Below are 8,169 nucleotides of genomic sequence, written 5' to 3'. Positions count from 1 at the left end.
TGCAATGTCCCACCTAAGTGGCTCATTGCTTATGCAGCATGGAGCTCACTAGAAACACTGCTAATTGCAATGAGTCTAGGCTGTTTCCTTACATCTAGAATGGGAGAGCCAACATTGCCTGTGCACTCCTCTTCTGTGTGGCCCCTCTTCTGCCTGTGCCATTAATTAAAGGCCATCTGTGGAGCAATAAGGGCTTTTTCCTTCTGTACCACTGGGCTGCATTTAGTTGAGTTTTATCTTATTTTATTTTATTTTTTTATTTAAAAGAAATTCTGACATTTTACCAACCAGCTGCTAATATTTTAGAATATACATCTGAATGGTGAGGTAAATACAGCAAATGTTTTCCAATGTTAAAGAACTTAAATGTATTTGAATTCATGGATCACCAAAGAACTATTCTCTAAGCAAATTTGTTAGAAATTTGTCAAATAATCAGATTTACTGTAAGTTGTGTATTTATCATATATATTATTGATAAAGTTGTTCATTCACTTTTGATTTTGAATAGGGCAGCCTCAGTGGTGCAGCAGTTAGCATTGCCACCTCACAGCAAGAGGTTCTCTGGTTTGATCCTTGGCTGGAGTGCCTTCTGTGCGGAGTCTGCATGTCCTCCCTGTGGTCACATGGGTTTCCTCCGGGTGCTCTGGTTTCCTCCCACATCCCAAAGACATGCAATAGATGGACTGGTTGCTCTAAATTGGCTCTAGGCGTAAGTGCGTGCATGTGTGTGCCTTCCATGGAAGGTTGGGCGCCGGGCTGGCCATTCAACACCGTAAAGCTCCACTGCCAATCATGAGCAGACAGGTGATCTGATGTGGTGACCCCTAACTGGGAAAAGCCAAAAGAAGAAGTCATTGACTAATTTAGGTAATTATTACCAGAAGCCTCCAGTTTCAGAAACATATAGTATTCTTAGAAATTAAAAATGACCAAAAGTAACCACAGTGTCAGTTGTAACTAAAAAAGAAAAAAAAATCCAAAGCTTACACTGTCAGCAGCAGGAATCACTTGCAGTCAGCCAACTCTTCAGTGCAAGCTGTTTTTATTCTTCCACATAAAAAAACACACAGCTTGAGCGCGTTCATCCCCTGAAAATGGGGACTTCATCATAATCTAATTGCAGTCCATAGTAAATTCATTTAAATACTGTTTAAAATAAATAATGTCACCACCCTTCCCACTCACTTAAAGGTACCACTACAATAATTCATCCAAGTAAAATGTACTAACTATGAAAATTATAACAAAAAACACCATTAAAAAAAAACTTTTCACATTTTCATATTTACACGCCTCCTTGGCCCTCTTCAAAAGGAACCTTGACAATTGGATGGGAGAAAGGAAATTCACCCCGAGGATCACGTCAGTTGCCCTGCTAGACAGGAGACCAGGGAAGTAAATAGTGTGGGAAGAAATAGCCAGGCAATTGTTATGGCTAGGCTTGTATAGGCCCTAGGGCGGATAGCCTAGTACCAACCTATGAACCTATAAACATTCCAAAATATTCATTAAATATAAACTTTGAAAACTTTCTAAAGTTAAAATTCAAAAACATTTTGAATAAATATATTAAATTCTTTAACATATTCTTAAAAGTGCTGAGAAATTAACCCCCTCCCTGTTTGAATACACAGTACTTATGAGGTAGCTTTCCTCACTAATATTGGTTTTAAGGATACCATCTCATTAAGACCTGGTGCATGTGTTCTAACTAGTTTTATTTGCCTCTTAGTCTCCCTTCCCTCTATGTAATTCCTATAATCACCCCTCCCCCCAGGGTTTGGTCTTCCTCGCTCTACAATACCAATAAAAACTGAAGAAAATTTATACATACTAAAGAGTGTTTATATAGGGCATTATTTATATTCCTTGTAGCAATCTGATATTGGTGCTCATATATCCTGTCCCTATGACGCCTTTCCGTCTTACCTACATAGTAAGCTGTACAGGTTTTACAAACTGCCAGATAAATCACCCCTGATGTTTGACAATTTCCTTTTTCAAAAAACAATTTAGACTTCAAAGTGTTTGGCAGGGTTAAAGTGTTCTTAACTTGAATATACTTGCATTGTGCACAAGCAGAACATCAAAACTCCTTTAAGGTTAAGCCCTGTTTTGTATACAAAAGTGGGTTCCTTCCCAACAACTGAAAGTATTTTGGGATTATTTTTAAGAATGGACCAATTATTTTCAAAAATCTTTTTCACTTGTTTAACCTGTCCACTAAATGGGATAACCATAGCCCTATGAAACTCTTTCTCATCTTCCAAAGTTTCTTTTGCTTGTAATGCATCACCTAGCAAATGCGAAACCTTAAAACGTCGAAGGAACAGATCAGTGGATTTTTTCCCAGGGAATAAATTTGCTGATCCAAAAAAAAAAATGTACAGGCAAAATGAAGTGGGGGGGCTTTGCCCCCAACACCCCCTCAACTTAAATATATCAACTCTGAGATCACACCACAGTGGAGAAAACAGCAAAGTCTGGAGAACGGCCCATAGATTTTTTTTCCCTGTGAAAAAAATCAATGTTCTGTGCCTTCAACATTTTCAGGTTTTGCGTTTTAAAGTTTGATAAAAGAGCGTTCGCTAATTTAAGCGGTCACTCTTCTGATAGGAACCCAGATAACAGATGGAAGAGAGGACTGGTATAACAAGAATATTATTTTGCTGTACTAGCTCTTACAGTGTGTGTGTGTGTGTGTGTGTGTGTGTGTGTGTGTGTGTGTGTGTGTGTGTGTGTGTGTGTGTGTGTGTGTGTGTGTGTGTGTGTGTGCAAATATGTGGTCTGCTAATGATAATAATATATGTTCCTTAATAGCACAGGTTGCTAGGGTGTTCAACAGAGCACTGCAGAAATGCTTAAATTGAGCAAGTCGCAGTCATGCAAATTTACACAATATTTTTTCCTGAAGGGGGACTGTGCATGACTGTGAATCTATAAATGGTGGTACAGACCAAGCAGCTCCACAAACCTGATAACTATGAATCCCTGCCTAAGATAAAGGATCATTATTAATTAATTTCCATAACAGTACAAGTAAGTTAATAGCAATGTACATCAAATATGGCAAATTAAAGTTAGAATGTAAAAAAAAGTGAAAAATATATATTCCACTATATACTGAAAGTTATTCTAAGAATCATAAATATTCAGCTGTAAATCTTCAAAACTGTAATCAGAAATGAACAAATGGACTTTTTTGGAAATCAGTATTTTATCAGAGGGTCATGCACCTACCAACTCCCAAAAGGTAGGGCTGTGATCGATGTCACTTGATTTAATCACCTCCAAAGCCACTATTATTCTTTGACAAGTTATATATTTCATTTTTGTAAATAATAATATTAGTAATAATATTAAATTGAAAAAAAAAATGTAATATTTGCCTTTTTGCTTTATTCATCAGATTTGTAAAAAAGCACCATTTTCAAAGGTCTGTGTTCATATGTAATTTGAACATTAGTGTTTTGGCAGAAGCCGTGACTCCCATAATGTAAAAAACAGAGTAGCTTTCGCATGTTATGGAATTCAGTCCATAATGGGTTGAATTACTGAGGTATAAATTGTCACAATGATCTACTTGAAATGACTAGATAAGTCTTTTAGAATTAGAAAATATGCATACTGACTTTGGCACACACATTCTTTAAATTCTTAATTTTTTTTCAACCACTGCTCCTAGATCTTTAGTGATGGCACCTTTTTATGCTTTGGCCATTTATTTTGTAATCATATTTTGTTGTTTTTGCAAGTCTTGTGATGCTACAGTTGCTAACATTAAAGGTGAGGTCACTACTACTACACCAATTATATATTTTATAGATCATGTTGGAGAAGCTTTTGCAGCTATTATTGAAGTAATTAAGTCACCCAGTTTGTAACCATCAGCATATTTGGTTATAGTCCATTTTCCTATCTGTGAAGAATAGTATAAAAAGAAGTAACTCCATAAAATAAACTTTTGGGGCTGCACTGGTAACCCATTTGTTGACAGCGTTATCTAGAAAACTTTTTGACTGACAGTGGTTCCTAGCTTTTAAAGGGATACATTTTACTACTCATTTTAATGACTGCTGTCTAAACTGGAGAAGAAATTCTTATTCACTATATTAATGACCCCCAAGAGTCAATTAGTACAGAGACTTGTAGGGTATGGATAGCCACAGTAACCACTGGTAATATCTTACTAGCTGTATGCAGCACTACAGGTTCATCCCAGGGGTTCCACTTGTGTCTCTGTTGGACAGGGGTAATAGGTGTGCGTGGAAATAAGGGTAGAACTTGACTAGGCTTTTAAGGGCCCTAGGGCCATTAGCTTAGTGACTTCCTATTATCTTACTGTATATACACACAGAAGTGACTGCAGTTTTAATCATAATGTTTACAGAGTCCTACCTAATACAGCAACCCTTTTCTGATTTTGTTTCCCAGAGGGAAGCGCTGTGGTAGCATATGTGCAGAAATGCTGGGATCCAATACAATGCATAAATGCTAGCCTGCATTCTTCTATCTAGTAAGGGAAACACATTATTATTACACACAATTACATCACTATTAAGGGTAGCATATAGCATAAGGTAATTTATTTATTTAGCTATACAGTGAGGCCAAAGTAAAAACACATCCAAACAGGCATAAAATATCATTTGAATATATAATGAAATCATCCCCAACAAAAGCTGATCTTTCACAGTGAATGTTGAACGTGAAATGTATGATGAAACACTGTTTTATACTCCAAAAATAAAAATATAAAGAAGTAAGTGCTTTCATCTTTATGTTGTAATACAAATTTAGACTTCTGCTGAGACTTTAAAAATTTAGACCATCTTTATTTAGAGAATTAAGTCAAAGTATTTTGCTTTTGTTTTCTATTTATTGATTAGGTTGCTGTGGCAGCATTTGCATTTACACATAGATTATGGGGTTAGTTATTTGTCGTCATGTGGTTGGAGGAGAGCATTTGCATACTGCTGTAATTTTTTAAGCTATAACAGTATTTTTTGTAGAACTTAAAGAATTCCATTATCTAGGATGGTAGCTTATTTCAAGAAAGATAAATTAGACTTTTACCATCAGCATGTAATATTTTAAAGCAAGATCTTTTCTTTTCACAGGTCACAAGCTTTACAAGATAAGGTCTTGATGGCAAATTATCAGTTGCCAATAAAGAAAACATGTTTTATATATATATATATATATATATATATATATATATATATATATATATATATATATATATATACTCTCTCATTTTACCTAAACTAGAGAAGTGGGAATAGAGACACAGAGCATTTCTCTTGTTTTTTTCTTTTTAACATTTTCAAACTCATTCATGGCTTCAGCTCCTTTTGTCATATTGCCATTTGATATCTATAGCTCCTTGTAGCATCATGGCTTTATTTAATCCACTAACTCACAAATTAATGATAGGTAAGTGAAATAGTAGTTGGTGAGGAGCAAAATGACACCAAGATACACTTCAGTGAAAATATTATCCACTGTTTGTCACATAGCATCCATATTCTCATATTTACACTAATATTTTTATAAATGAGTTAGAGAGATATGTTAGCAAGAGACATGGTGTTAAATGTTTTACTGGGATACACAATGACTGTCAATATGTAATGCGCTATAAAGAAGATATTGATAGTTGTTCTAGCATTATGTAAATATGCAGTTTTGCCATATTTAATTAATATTGCCACTTCCAGTTAATTCACTGGATATTGTATGGTATCAGCTGAAAATTTACATGATGCCAAAGAAAAAGATGTTGCCTTTCCACAATAAACTGCACAGATTAAAAGATAGTGCATGTTGTTTATACTGTTAATTATGAATATAGGCATGGCATTTCATATTTTGTATTTATACTGTTAATTATGCACATAGGCATCACATTTCATATTTCTGTAAACATCTAAAAAAAGCAGTAAGGAATTTCTTACTATCATATGAAAGTTAAATCTGCTGCTGTTACTAAGAGTCTAGGTTGTACAGTTTCAAATATATGAAAAGTTGTAGAAATCTAGAGAAAATATAGGTCTAAATTTGTTTTTCCTTATAATATCCATCCATCCATCCACAACCCCTATTTCCATTTTTGCACATGGGGTCAGGGTATCACTTCAACAGTGACAATCATCTAGACCTGAGGTTTACACTGCCCAGTGGCTGGCCCTGTCTCAGTAGTGTCTCCACTCCAGGTTTAGTGTGTGCAATCCACGTATAGCTTGTCTTTTGGAATGAGGGGGGAACCTGTGCTCATGGAAGAAGCCCACATGAACATAGAGAAGACATGAAGACTCCGCACAGAAGGCACCGCAGTTGAGAATCAAACTAAGGAACATCTTGCTGTGAGGTAACAATTCTATCTGCTGTGCCACTGTTCCACCCCTGTTTTGCATTATTAATTTAAAGACTTTGAATGCATTGGCTGTTATCATGGTAAAAAAATTTTTTACTAAAAACATTTTGTACTTTTTTAAAGAGCAATCACTACCCAATATGTTTCTATTTGTATTTCCAAACTTAATTTTCAAAAATGATCAGAAATAAAGGGATATAAGTAGACCAATAAAGATATGACATTTAACAGCGTCTAGATGTGAATGAGTTAATAGATCAATCCATTAAAGCACTTGTGGCTGACAAACAGGATGTTCCCATTCTTTTGATTTCTCTCTCTGCCTCTGACTGCTTGCAAATCATATATTGGAAGACAGATTATCCAGCAGTGTCCAGAAATGGGGTGCAAGACACTGTGGAAGTGAGTTCCATCTCTGCCATTGCTATTTTGTTTAGCGGTTGTGCCTAGCCTGAAGAAACTTGGAATATGATCCATTGAGGAGTTTGCTAACTAACAATGAAGTGCATTTGCAGTGTACAAGACAAGGATCAAGGATATATAGACAGATAAATAGATAGATAGATAGAAAGATAGATCATTTTCTTAAAAGCGCACAAGTGAAATGAAAGATCAGACTCCCTACAGTATCAAGTCTTTGGGGAAGTTAACATGGCAGGATTATTTACCACCAATGTCTTTACTGAAGTGAAAGTTGAAAGAGGGTGGTGATGGCTTACTTTAAACAAAAGGTTATGTGCAATACCAGAACCTCCAGTCGCATGGTCTGGAATAGTGGCCATGTGACTTCATTTGACTGGATGCTGCTTTTACCAACAGCATAGAATCACTGTGAGGAAAGCTAGGCCTATTTCTTGTACATGTCAAGACTGTTTATGATCTTGGCCTTCACTGATGTGTTTAAATCATTGTTAGTGAAGAAATATTAATCACAGGAGGACTAGGGATTACATGTAAAGTGTAGGGACCACTGGTCTTGGACAAAGGTGTCAGCTCTTCTTGTGCACAAACTGACACAAAACACTGTTCGCTATACAGAGCATCTGCACTGCAAGCTGATTTCTTAAAGCAGAGCTTACATTGCTAAATGCAACATAATACTATAAAAGACTCAGAAAAGCTTATGAAACAGTGTCAAGAATCATGACTAGATGAAAATACAATATAATACATTTAAAACCTAGGGTGGAGCATAAACAGTTGTCTTTGTATCTATTTGGTGATGATCAACACCACTGAGTATGACAATTATGCCTTACCAGTTCTTACCCTAAACTGTACCTGCTTTCTCAAGGACATGTTTGGCCAGGTATGATATTTGGTCCCATGGAAGAAGTGTTCTTATAATGGACAGCACTATCAGTACATTTTCTTTAGTGATGACGGGGAGCTGAAAGCAATGGGGATTGTAGAGCTGAGACAGTCATCTCAGAAGTGGAATTTGCACTAAATTTATTTTCTAGGAAATTGGTAATGTCCACTGAGTCAGAGAAGGTTTTGCCATTTAGCAAAAGTTCTGTACATTTCTCAGTGATGTTTCTTAGTTTTCTTAAAACAACTAAAGAAGGATTTGTAATTATCCTTGGCTTCAGACACCAACCTGAATTCATGGGCTGCCTTAGTAGATCTAATAGCCTTTTAACATTCTTATTCAAATTCCCAACTTTTTTCTTAACTTAGGGTCTGTTGTCTGTGGATCACTAAAATTATTTGTTTTCAAATGTCCTATTATATATGGATCTGGATTGGAGTGCAGATTCTATACATTAATTTTTTGGATATAAAACTCC

This window comes from Protopterus annectens, chromosome 8.part0 (genome assembly GCF_019279795.1).
Source record: "Protopterus annectens isolate FY-2018-M chromosome 8.part0, PAN1.0, whole genome shotgun sequence".
Classification (NCBI taxonomy): Eukaryota; Metazoa; Chordata; order Ceratodontiformes; family Protopteridae; genus Protopterus; species Protopterus annectens.
Note: the sequence above shows the minus strand (reverse complement) of the source record.